The 12,596-nt window shown below is 44.5% G+C and overlaps 1 protein-coding gene across 4 annotated transcripts in view; it reads left to right on the forward strand.

The window, feature by feature from the left end:
- MAPK6 (mitogen-activated protein kinase 6) overlaps nt 1-12,596 on the forward strand; it is a 94,603-nt gene that overhangs the window by 14,940 nt on the left and 67,067 nt on the right. Inside the window, exon 2 of one of the 4 annotated variants that reach the window (XM_063596645.1) lies at nt 10,487-10,584. The exons of the other annotated variants lie outside the window; for them this stretch is intronic. The gene's annotated coding sequence lies outside the window, so the exon portion shown is untranslated. The remainder of the gene's footprint in view (nt 1-10,486; nt 10,585-12,596) is intronic. 4 annotated transcript variants of the gene reach the window in all.

Genomic DNA, 12,596 nt, shown 5'->3' on the forward strand with positions numbered 1-12,596 from the left:
TAATTGTCATGAGAACAGCAAGAAGAAAATCCACTCCCATGATCCAATCACCTCCTATCAGGTCCCCGCCAACACTGGGGATTACAATTCAACATGAGATTTGGGTGGGGACACAGAACCAAACCATATCAGTCACAAAGCAGTATTTTGGATTATCCCAATTTCGTTTTTTTTTTTAAGTATATGTATGTTCATACAGTTGCACAAGAAAATGTCTGAAAGGACATAAGCCAAAATGTACATGGAGTTTGCAGCTGAGTGACAGAATTTTGGGTGATTTTTATTTTTTGTTTGACTTTTCAATATTTTCCATGTTTTCTACAAATGCTTTTATAATTATGTAATGCTTTTGTAATCAAAAAAGACATCGTTATATTCAAAATACCATTTTAGCCTCACTGTCACTGCTTAGGAAGCAATTTCTTCCCTTTTCAGCTACTAGTACCATAATTAGAGCATATGACTATCTTAAAATATGGATGAATTCACTCTTTTATATTTTCCCCTCTCAAAGGTGAAAGAGCGAATTCTGTTTTCATTTATGTGGCCCAAGATCTTGAAATAATAGAAAAAAGTCCTCAATCCCCAATTCCATCAGCTGCTGCCATAGTCCCTACCCATATTTTTGCCCAGACTATTATGACAGCCCTTTACTCCCTCTGTTGCCATTTCTCCCCTCAGTACAGCTCAAAATGAATTAGAAAGGATTAGGGACATCTATGTGCATGTTGCCAAAAGATAATCATCTTAAAATATGGCTTCTATTTAATTTTGCTCAAAGTCTTTAATGGCAGTTTGCAAAAAAAGTATTTACAGCATGATTCCACTGCTGTAATATTTATAAAAACGTATTACCATATGCACAGAAAAAATCTGGACTATTTCAACTTGTTAGCAAAGCTTTTCTCTGGGAGTACTGGAGATTATGGGAGAATTTTGCATTCTAATTTTTATGTTTCTGAAATGTTTTAAGAAAAGTCTAGATTACTTTTATAATGCAAAAAGAAATCGAACTGAGGAGGGAATTCTTAACCAAATTTCTACTGCCCCAAGAATAAAATCTGAAGTCCTCTCCTTTTGTTCAGATGCCTACCTTTAAAATCCACCTATTCAGGCTGGGCACTGTGGCTCCCACCTGTAATCCCAGCACTTTGGGAGGCCAAGGCGGCAGATCACTTGAGGTCAGGAGTTCAAGACCAGCCTGGCCAACATGGTGAAACATCGTCTCTACTAAAAATACAAAAATTAACCGGGCATGGTGGCGTGCACCTGTAGTCCCAGCTACTTGGGAGGCTGAGGTGGGAGAATTGCTTGAACCCAGTGTGGGGTCGGTGGGGAGCAGAGGTTACAGTGAGCTGAGACTGCACCACTGCACTCCAGCCTGGGCGATAGAGTGAGACTCTGCCTCAAAAAAAAATAAAATCTACATACTCAGTAAAACCAACCCAGTACCCTCCAGTCCCCTCACAGATTATCCACTTTCCTGAATTTTTACTGCTCTTCTTGACTTTGGCACTTACTCGTAGATTTGATCACAGAATGGCTCATAGTTTTTTTTTTTTTTTTTTTTTTTTTGAGATGGAGTTTCGCTCTTACCACGCAGGCTGGAGTGCAATGGTGCGATCTTGGCTCACTACAACCTCCTCCTCCCGGATTCAAGTGATTCTCCTGCCTCAGCTTCTGGAATAGCTGGGATTACAGGCACACGCCACCACACCTGGCTAATTTTTGTATTTTTAGTAGAGACAGTTTCCTCATGTTGGCCAGGCTGTTCTTGAACTCCTGACCTCAGGTAATCTGCCCGCCTTGGCCTCCCAAAGTGCTAGGATTACAGGCGTGTGGCTCATAGTACTATGTAAACTGTTTCCCAAATAATTTACAGATGTGTAAGGATGAAGTTTATGTTTATTTTTTATGTTTCTCCAAGGTACCTAAACAATTTCAGACCCATAGCTGATGGCCACTAAATGTTTATTAAATTGGTTTGAAATCCAACATCTAAGGAAACTGAAAAGAATATGAAAGGTTATTTTCTTAGAGATACCCACAGAGAAAACCTATTAGGAAAAAAAGAAAGAATAAAATGGGAGTTTTAATACATATATAGGCTAAAAAAGGAGAGGAGAAAAAGAAAAGATAGAAACATTTGAGAAATGAGATACTGTATTAGTTTCCTGTATTTGTTATATAAGCCACTATAACAAATTACTGCAAACTTGGTGGCTTTAGAGCAACAGAAATGAGCCAGGAGTGGTGGCTCATGCTTGTAATCCCAGCACTTTGGGAGGCCACGGTGGGTGGGTCACAAGGGCAGGAGTTCAAGACCAGCCTGGCCAACATGGTGAAACCCTCTCTCTACTAAAAATACAAAAATTAGCCGGGTGTGGTGGCAAGCGCCTGTAGTCCCAGCTACTCGGGAGGCTGAGGCAGGGGAATTGCTTGAACCCGGGAGGCAGAGGTTGCAGTGAGCCAAGGCCACACCATTGCACTCCAGCTTGGGCAACAGAGTGAGACTCTGGGCAAAAAAAAAATACACACACACACACACACACACAAAACCAGAAATGTATTCCTTTGCAGTTCTAGAGACCAGAAGTTAGTTCATCAGTATCACTGGGTCAAATAAAGGTGTCAGCAGGGCTGTGATCCCTCCAGAGGCTCTGGAATAAGTTAATTGCCTCCTTCAGCCTCTGGTGGCTGTTGGGCACTCCTTGGCTTGTGGAGTGCTCGAATCCCTGCATCTGTGGTCACATGGCCTTCTCCTTGTCTATCAAATTTCCCTTTGCCTCCGTCTTCTAAGGACATATGTAATTCCAGTTAGGGCCCACCAAATAATACAGGATAATCACTCCATCTCAAAATCTATAATTTTTTTTTTTTTGAGATGGAGTCTCGCTCTGTTGCCTAGGCTGGAGTACAATGGCATGATCTTGGCTCACCGTAACCTCTGCTTTCCGGGTTCAAGCAATTCTCCCACCTCAGCCTCCCAAGTAGCTGGGATTATAGGCACCTGCCATCATGCCCTGCTAATTTTTGTATTTTTGTAGAGACCGGATTTCAACATGTTAGCCAGGCTGGTCTTGAACTCCTGACATCAGTTGATCCGCCCGCCTCAGCCTCCCAAAGTGCCGAGATTACAGGCACCCGGCCTCAAAATCCACAATGTAACATCCATTTTTGCCATATATGGTAACAGTCACAGATTCCAGGGATTAAGACATGGATAGCTTTTGGGGGGATATAAATAGTCTACCATAGGCAATTGCCAGTAAGAGTTTCTGTTAATACGCAGGAGAGCTTCTTCATGGTCCCCAACCCTTCTTTCTTCACTCAGTTCTTTCTATTTCAAGTCCCCTTATATGAACAGAAGCTTAAAATATTTATTATTTTTTATTTTTTTAGAGACAGGATCTCGCTCTGTTGCCCAGGCTGGAGTGCAATGGGGCAATCACTACTCATTGTAACCTCAACCCCCTGGGCTCAAGCAGTCCTCCTGCCTCAGTCTCCCAACTAGCTAGGACTACAGGCATGTGCCACCATACCTGGCTAATTTTTATTTTTTATTTTTGTAGAGAAAGGTTCTCTCTATGTTGCCCAGGCTGGTCTCGAATGCTTGGCCTCAAGCGATCCTCCCACCTCAGCTTCCTGAATTGGTGGGATTACAGGCATGAGCCATCACACCCAGTTTAAAATTATTTAAACTGCCAACTTGAATAATTTGTCTAGCAATGTCTAGCAGGCTACTAGAGACAAATACAAGTCTAAAAGCAGTAGAACCAAGCATGAGGAAAAGAACACCAAAAGTCCATTGTTTTGGCTACTAAACACAGCAAGATTAATAGGAACAGCCTGAACAAGTGAAGCACTCTAAAACTAATTTGGTGAAATCATTCATTGCACATCTGTGGTGTGCTGTTATCCTAAGGCTTGTGAGAAGGATACAAAGAAGTTAGAAGACACCTCTGAGTCAAAGTGTTTACTGTCTAATGATTCCTTTTGCACTAAAGAGTTAATAGGGAAAAAAATACAACAAAGTAGCCTAGATTTTCGATAATGCCCAACTTTGGAACAGATTATGCAAATCCATGCTAAGGCCAACACAAAAGAAGCAGGTTGATCTCCTGCTGTAGTTACATAATTGCTATGGGCAGTGAGAAATTGGGGCCATCTCTCTGCAGATAAAAATATGATTGCATTCAATATGCAAAGTAGTGCATATATTGTAGCGAAAAAGAGAAAATGTCAATATTTCATAACTTTAAAAGTTAGAATGGTATATGATTTGGGCAGGATAAAAATATGGGCTTATGGCCGGGCGCAGTGGCTCATGCCTGTAATCCCAGTGCTTTCGGAGGCCGAGGCAGGCGGATCACCTGAGGTTGGGAGTTCGAGACCAGCCTGACCAACATGGAGAAACCGTGTCTCTACTAAAAATACAAAATTAGGCCAGGTGCGGTGGCTCACGCCTGTAATCCCAGCATTTTGGGAGGCCAAGGCAGGCGAATCACGAGGTCGGGAGATTGAGACCATTCTGGCTAACACAGTGAAATCCTGTCTCTACTAAAAGTACAAAAACAAAATTAGCCAGGCATGGTGGCGGGCGCCTGTAGTCCCGGCTACTCGGGAGGCTGAGGTGGGAGAATGGCATGAACTCGGGAGGCGGAACTTGCAGTGAGCCGAGATCTGGCCACTCCACTGCAGCCTGGGCAACAGAGCAAGACTCTGTCTCAAAACAAACAAACAAACAAAATTAGCCGGGTGTGAGGGCACATGCCTGTAATCCCAGCTACTCAGGAGGCTGAGGTAGGAGAATCACTTGAACCCAGGAAGAGGAGGTTGCTGTGACCCGGCATTGCACCACTGCACTCCAGCCTGGGCAACAAGAGCAAAATTCCATCTCAAAAAGAAATATATATATATATATACACACACACACACACACATATATATGTATATGTATATATGTACATATGTATATATATGTGTATATATGTATGTATATATAGGCTTACATAGGCAAATATGAATTTATGTTGAGACTAGATTTTATCTCTTGGTACTAATATAACCCAAGGCATCATGTTGGCAAAAAGACAAACACCTTCACTTTGCTGTCCTTTAGATGAGAAAAGTAAACACCTTTCTCTTCTATGAGATAGAAAATTTAGGTCTCATGCCAGAAAGGACTACTAGGAAGTTGAATTGTTCTGGAAAGTGTATCACATAACGAGAAATTAATACAAAGTATATAAACTTTTATTACATAACGCGACAAATGTATTTAGAGCCTCTACTGTGTGCAAGGCCTCCAGGGAGTGAAGACATGAAAAAGAAATGGTACCAGTCTCCAGGGAACTAGTTTCTAGTTTCCTAAGAATGGTAATTAGAATATAAATCAGAAAAGGCTATGTCATAGATACATACACAGTTCTCTGAGGGTCTAGGGTTGCCGACATCGGCAAAGGCTTTAGGTAGGACATAGTGTCTGAAGTGTGACTTGAACGATATGTAGGTCAAAGGACCTGTGGAGATGCAGTGGGAGGATGGGCCAGGTAGAAGAATCCGGCACAGAGCTTGGAGAACAGCTTGGAGCACATTTGAGGATAAGTGAATAATCCATTCTTACTGAGATCTGAGTTTATATAGCTTTAGGACATTTGAAGTATCTTTGTATAGGAAAAAGTCTAGGAGAAAATTCGAGGCAACTAAGTATTTATTTATCTATTATTTTTTGGAGACTGGGTCTCGCTCTGTCACCCAGGCTGGGGTGCAGTGGCTTGATCACAGTTCACTGCAACCTCGACATCCCAGGCTCCAGTGATCCTCCCACCTCAGACTCCTGAGTAGCTGGGGCTATAAGCGCACACCACCACGCTTGGCTCGTTGTTTGTATTTTTTGTAGAGACAGGGTTTTGCCATGTTGCACAGGCTGGTCTTGAACTCCTGGTCTCAAGTGATCTGCCTATCTCAGCCTCCCAAAGTGGTGGGCTTACAGGCGTGAGCCACCGCACCCGGCTGTCCCTCATTTATCTATCTATATAAATATATATATATATATATTTTTTTTTTTTGAGACAGAGTCTCGCACTCTAGCCCAGGCTGGAGTGCAGTGGTGCGATCTCAGCTCACTGCAAGCTCTGCCTCCTGGGTTCACACCATTCTCCTGCCTCAGCCTCCCAGGTAGCTGGAACTACAGGTGCCCGCCACCACATCTGGCTAATTTTTTGCATTTTTTTTAGTAGAGACGGGGTTTCACCATGTTAGCCAGGATGGTCTCGATCTTCTGACCTTGTGATCCGCCCACCTCGGCCTCCCAAAGAGCTGGGATTACAAGCGTGAGCCACCACGCACAGCCAAGCTGTCCCCCATTTTAGATGCCAATCACAAGTCCCAGGTTCTGACCTGTACTTCTGACCCACCAGCTATAAAGTGGGGTTTCCATGACTCTCTCCTTGGGTTCAATTAGTTTGCTAGAGTGGCTCAAAGACTCAGGGAAATGCTTTTTACTTATGTTTACCCATTTATCGCCTAAAGAATATTACAAAGGATACGGATGGATGAACAGTCGGATGGAGGAGATGCATAGGGCAAGGTATGGAAGAAGGGGTGTAGGACTTCCATGCCGCCTCTGGGAGCACCTCCCTCCAGGAACCTCCACGTGTTCACTTATCTGGAAGCTCTCCAAATCCTGTCCCTTTGGGTTTTTATGGGGGCTTCATTATGTAGGCATGACTGATGAGATCATCAGTCTTTGCTGGTCAGCTCAACCTTCAACCTCTCTCCCCTCCCTGGAGGTCTATGGTTGGTAGGGGGGTAAAATTTCTAACCCTCCAATCACATGGTTGGTTCCCCTGGCAACCAGCCCCCATTCTGAGGCTATTCAGGAGTGTACCAAAAGTTACCTCATTAGAAAAAGATGCATCAATCACAGGAATTTCCAAGGATCTTTAGGAGCTCTGTATCATATGCACCTGTCAGTCAGGAAATTACACAAGTCTTGGGAGCTCTGAGTCAGGAACCAAGGTCAAAGACCAAATATTAGAACAAAAGATCCTCCTAGCACCACTATTGCTCAGGCAATTAGAAGGGTTTTAGGAGCGCTACATCAGGAACTGCAAATGAAGATCAAAATATATACCTTACGATGTCACAGACAGACCCAGGAGATTGTTTACAAATGGAAGGATTGATTAAATAAGTCATCATGTTAAGGATAGCAGGAATCAAGTTTCTCACTGGCAGAAATGGAGTTACATATATGGAAAGTGAAAAAACTAGAAGAATTATTTGGTGTTGGATTAGAAAGGTATTAGTGTAAATTCATAATTTTAAATATAGATAGATGGATGTAGAAATATAGATGTAAATGTGTGTATATGTAAAAGTTTATATATATAAATGCTCACATATATGTACACACATACATATATTTCATATATTCCCTAGCTCTGTCCACAAAAAGGGCCTGAGAACAGTGACACCTAACAGCAATGCGTACACATAATGCCCAGATCTTGGTTTCTCTTTTCTTTCTTTTCTTTTTTCTTTCTTTTTTCTTTTTGAAATGAGGTCTCACTATGTTGCTCAGGCTAGTCTCAAACTCCTGGACTGAAGAATCCTCTGCCTCTCTTTCCCAAGTAGCTGGGATTACCGGAACACACCACCATGCCCAGCTTAGCTCTCGGTTTCTTTTTATTTATTTATTTATTTATACTTTTTTTGAGACAGAGTTTTGCTCTTGTCACCCAGGCTGGAGTGCAATGGCACAATCTTGGCTCACTGAAACCTCCACCTCCTGGGTTCAAGCGATTCTCCTGCCTCAGCCTCCCGAGTAGCTGGGATTACAGGCATTCGCCAACATGCCTGGCTAATTTTGTATTTTTAGTAGAGACGGGGTTTCTCTATGTTGGTCAGGCTGGTCTCAAACTCCCAACCTCAGGTGATCTGCCCACCTCACCCTCCTAAAGTGCTGGGATTACAGGTGTGAGCCACCGCGCCTGGCCAGCTCTTGGTTTCTAAATACCATTCTCCACCAAAAGGAACCAGGGCCCCTTGGAGAATGGCTGATTCCCGGGCTGAGGCAGATGCTGGGCATGGTGGCTCATACCAGAGGCTGAGACAGAGGATTGCTTGAACCCAGGAATTTCAGACTAGATTACAGGCCATTTATTTTTATAGAATGTCTTTTAATTTAGGTTCATCTGAGGTTTCATCATGATTATCACTGTGGTAAGCAATGATCGTGCCACTGTACTCCAGCCTGGGCAACAGAGCAAGACCCAGTATCTAAAAAAAGATTTTTTTTAAAACTGGAAGTTTGATGAGGAATGGAATATTTACATAGCTTCAAGGTATTCCTCACAAAATACTTAAGTACAAAGAGAAAAAGAGTAACTTTACAGTGGAAAAGTCTGGAAGACACCATGTTATTCAAGTGATCAAAATCAGCCACATCAGTGATGAGACAAATTGACATCATGCTATTGGAAGAACACAGCGTCGCTTCTCTGATTGTTCTGCCAAAGGTGCATGAATCTAATCATGATAAAACCTCAGACAAGCCTACATGGAAAGACATTCTATAAAAATAAATGGCCTGTAATCTAGAAAAGTATCAAAGTCATAGAAGTAAAAGAGTCTAAGGAACCATTCAAGATTGAAGAAGACGGAAGACCTATAATAACTAAATACAACCATCATTTCTGAACATTGCTGATAGTGATGATTGTGCTGGAGGAATATGCTTATTAGCAAGAAATACTAAAGTATTTGGGCATGATGGGGCATTTTCACAGTTTAAGCTTTGCAAGAAGTCTCTGAGTCAGAGTTTAGTGTCCAGGATGTTTGCTAGGGAGTGTCTTTGGGATCGACACCTGTGCCAGGGCAGAGGAGGAAGCAGGCTTAGACAGAAGGAAAAGTAAACTGTATGTAAGGAAGGCCCGGCAGCCTCAGCTGACCTCATGAGGAGCTCTGGAGCTACAGCGACCCTTGGGCATTGTCCCAAACCAGCCTGAAAGGGCTAGACTTCCAAATTATACCTTGATCAGCTGCTGGATGCAGACTGTTCCCAAAAGGGCATGAGCTTGGGTGAGGTTGCTTTCTGCAGCTGTAGGAGTTGATGACTGACTGCTGTCTGCTGACAGTACTCCAAGTAGAAGGGACAAGAAGTCCTTCCATAAAGGGAAGCTCAGTGGCTTCATCTCTGTGTTCATTCTTGTGCTGCTTTCACATCCACTTCTTCATATACGTTTGAGTAGTAACTCCTGCAAGATTTATGATAGGCCTCTCTCCCTGGGGAAACTTTGAAAAGGAAGACTTATAGGACAAACTATAGCTTCCTCCGCTATAGTTTGTCCTGGGGCCACAATCAAAACTTACAGGCTTTCTAGGCCAGGCGCAGTGGCTCATGCCTGTAATCCCAGCACTGTGGGAGGCCGAGGTGAGTGGGTCACTTGAGGTCAAGAATTTGAGAATATCCTGCCCAACATGGTGAAACCCTGTCTCTACTAAAAATACAAAAATTAGCCAGGCATGGTGGCGCATGCCTATAGTCCCAGCTACTCAGGAGGCTGAGGCAGGAGAATCACTTAAACCCGGGAGGCAGAGGTGGCAGTGAGCTGAGATCACAGCACTACACTCCAGCCTGGGCTACAGAGTGAGATTCCGTTTCAAAAAAAAAAAGAAAGAAGGAAAGAAAGAAAGAAAGAAACAACTTACAGGCTTTCTAAATTCCTCTCATCCTCAGCTACCACCACTTTCAGCCTTGGTAACTTACCTGGGGAGGCGATTTAGATTCCCATCTCAGAGAGGTCTGAGTTCCTGGTCACCAGGCCTTTCTAAGGACAGAGTTGCTGTATTATCCATTTACCTTCACAACAAGGCAAGGGAATAACAACAAGAGGCATTCAAGCAGATCCTCAGAGCACTGAAACATTTTTCCTTCCCCTTATTGTATAACAGAAGAAGACCTAACCTCTTCTGATGACCAGGGTCAATACCCCCGCCAAGATTGTTGGTCTACTTCTAGCCTGCTTGTCTCTGGATTCTAGGAGTCTTCAATGCCCAGATGGCAGCTTTTGCTAGTAATTCAGAGACTTTGGCTGTGTCGCCTGGTGGAAATATTCCCCTTTTATTTATTTATTTATGTATTTATTATTTTTTTGAGACAGAGTCTTGCTCTGTCACCCAGGCTGGAGTGCAGTGGTGCCATCTTGGCTCACTGCAACCTCCACCTCTTGGATTCAAGGGATTCTCCTGCCTCAGCCTCCCGAATAGCTGGAGTTACAGGCATGTGCCACCATGCCCAGATAATTTTTGTATTTTTAGTAGAAACGAGGTTTCGCCATATTGGCCAGGATAGTCTCGAACTCCTGGCCTCAAGCGATCCACCTGTCTGGGCCTCCCAAAGCACTAAGACTACAAGCATGAGCCACGGCGCCCGTCCTCCTCCTCCTTCTTCTTGACAAAGTGTCATTCTATTTCCCAGGCTGGAGTGCAGTGGCACGACCATAGATCACTGCAGCCTGCAACTCCTGGGCTCAAATGATCCTCCTGCCTCAGCCTCCCAAGTAGCTAGGACCAGAGGTATGTGCCACTGCACCCAACTAAGTTTTTTTAGTTTCTTATAGTGACATAGTCTCCCTATGGTCTGGAACTCCTAACCTCAAGTGATCCTCCTGCCTTAGCCTCCCAGAGTGCTGGGATTACAGGTGTGAATGACCATGCCAGGAAATTTTTTTTTTTTTTTTTGAGATGAAGTCTCACTCTGTCGCCCAAGCTGGAGTGCAGTGGCACAATCTCAGCTCACTGCAATGTCTGCCTCCCAGGTTCAAGCAATTCTCCTGCCTCAGCCTCCTGAGTAGCTGGGATTACAGGCGCCCGCCACTACACCCAGCTAGTTTTCTTGTATTTTTAGTAGAGACTGGGTTTCACCATGTTGGCCAGACTGGTCTTGAACTCTTGACCTTGTGATTCACCCACCTTGGCCTCCCAAAGTGCTGGGATTACAGTGAGCCACTGTGCCTAGCAATTTTTTTTTTTTTTTTGAAACAGAGTCTTGCTTTGTCACCTAGGATGGAGTGCAGTGGCATAATCTTGGCTCACTGCGACCTCTGCCTCCCGGGTTCAAGTGATTCTCCTGCCTCAGCCTCCTAAGTAGCTGGGATTATAGACATGTGCCACGACACCCAGCTAATTTGCGTATTTTTAGTAGACAGGGTTTCACCACGTTGGCCAGGCTGGTCTCGAATTCCTGACCTCAAGTGATCTACCCGCCTTGGCCTCCCAGAGTGCTAGAATTGTAGGCATGAACCACCTTGCCCGGCCCAGGCAAATTTTTAAAGTTATTTTCTTTCTTTTCTTTTCTTTTTTTTTTTGAGATGGAGTTTCGCTCTTGTTGCCCAGGCTGGAATGCAATGGCGTGATCTCGGCTCACTGCAAACTCTGCCTCCCGGGTTCAAGCGATTCTCCTGCCTCAGCCTCTTGAGTAGCTGGTATTACAGGTGCCCGCCAGCACACCCAGCTAATTTTTTGTATTTTTAGTAGAGACAGGGTTTCGCCATATTGCCTAGGCTGGTCTCAAACTCCTGACCTCTGGCGATCCACCCACGTCAGCCTCCCAAAGTGCTGGGATTACAGGTGTGAGCCACCACGCCCGGCCTTTAAAGTTATTTTCTTTCTTTTCTTTCTTCCTTTCTTTCTTTCTTTCTTTCTTTCTTTCTTTCTTTCTTTCTTTCTTTTTCTTTTCTTTTTGAGACAAAGTCTCGCTCTGTCACCAGGCTGGAGTGCAGTGGCATGATCTCAGCTCACTGCAACCTCCACCTCCCGTGTTCAAGCAATTCTCCCGCCTCAGCCTCCCAAGTAGCTGGGACTATGGGCACATGCCACCACGCCCAGCTAATTTTTGTATTTTTAGTAGAGACGGGGTTTCATCATGTTGGCCAGGATGGTCGCGATCTCCTGACCTCGTAATCCACCCGCCTCGGACTCCCAAGGTGCTGAGATTACAGGCGTGAGCAACTGCGCCCAGCCTAAAGTTATTTTCTTAGTGGTAGCACAATCTCGGCTCACTGCAACCCCCACCTCCCGAGTTCAAGTGATTTTTGTGCCTCAGCCTCCCAAGTAGCTGGGATTACAGGCGCCCACCACCACAGCTGGCTAATTTTTGTATTTTTAGTAGAGACGGAGTTTCATCATGTTGGCCAGGCTGGTCTTGAATTCCTGACCTCAGGTGATCCACCGGCCTCAGCCACATAAAGTGCTGGGATTACAGGCATGAGCCACCGCACCTGGCCTTTTTTTTTTTTTTCCCCCTCTCTCTTTTTTTTGAGTCAGAGTCTCACTCTATTGCCCAGGCTGGAAGGTAGTGGTGTGATCTCAGCTCACTGCAACCTCTGCCTCCAGGTTCAAGAGATTCTCCTGCCTCGGCCTCCCAAGAAGCTGGAATTACAGGCGTGCGCCACCATGCCTGGTTAATTTTTTTTTTTTTTTTTTTTTGAGACGGAGTCTCGCTCTGCCGCCCAGGCTGGAGTGCAGTGGCGCGATCTCGGCCCACTGCAAGCTCCGCCTCCTGGGTTCACGCCATTCTCCTGCCTCAG

The sequence above is a fragment of the Pan paniscus genome, chromosome 16 (genome assembly GCF_029289425.2).
Source record: "Pan paniscus chromosome 16, NHGRI_mPanPan1-v2.0_pri, whole genome shotgun sequence".
NCBI classification, from domain to species: domain Eukaryota; kingdom Metazoa; phylum Chordata; class Mammalia; order Primates; family Hominidae; genus Pan; species Pan paniscus.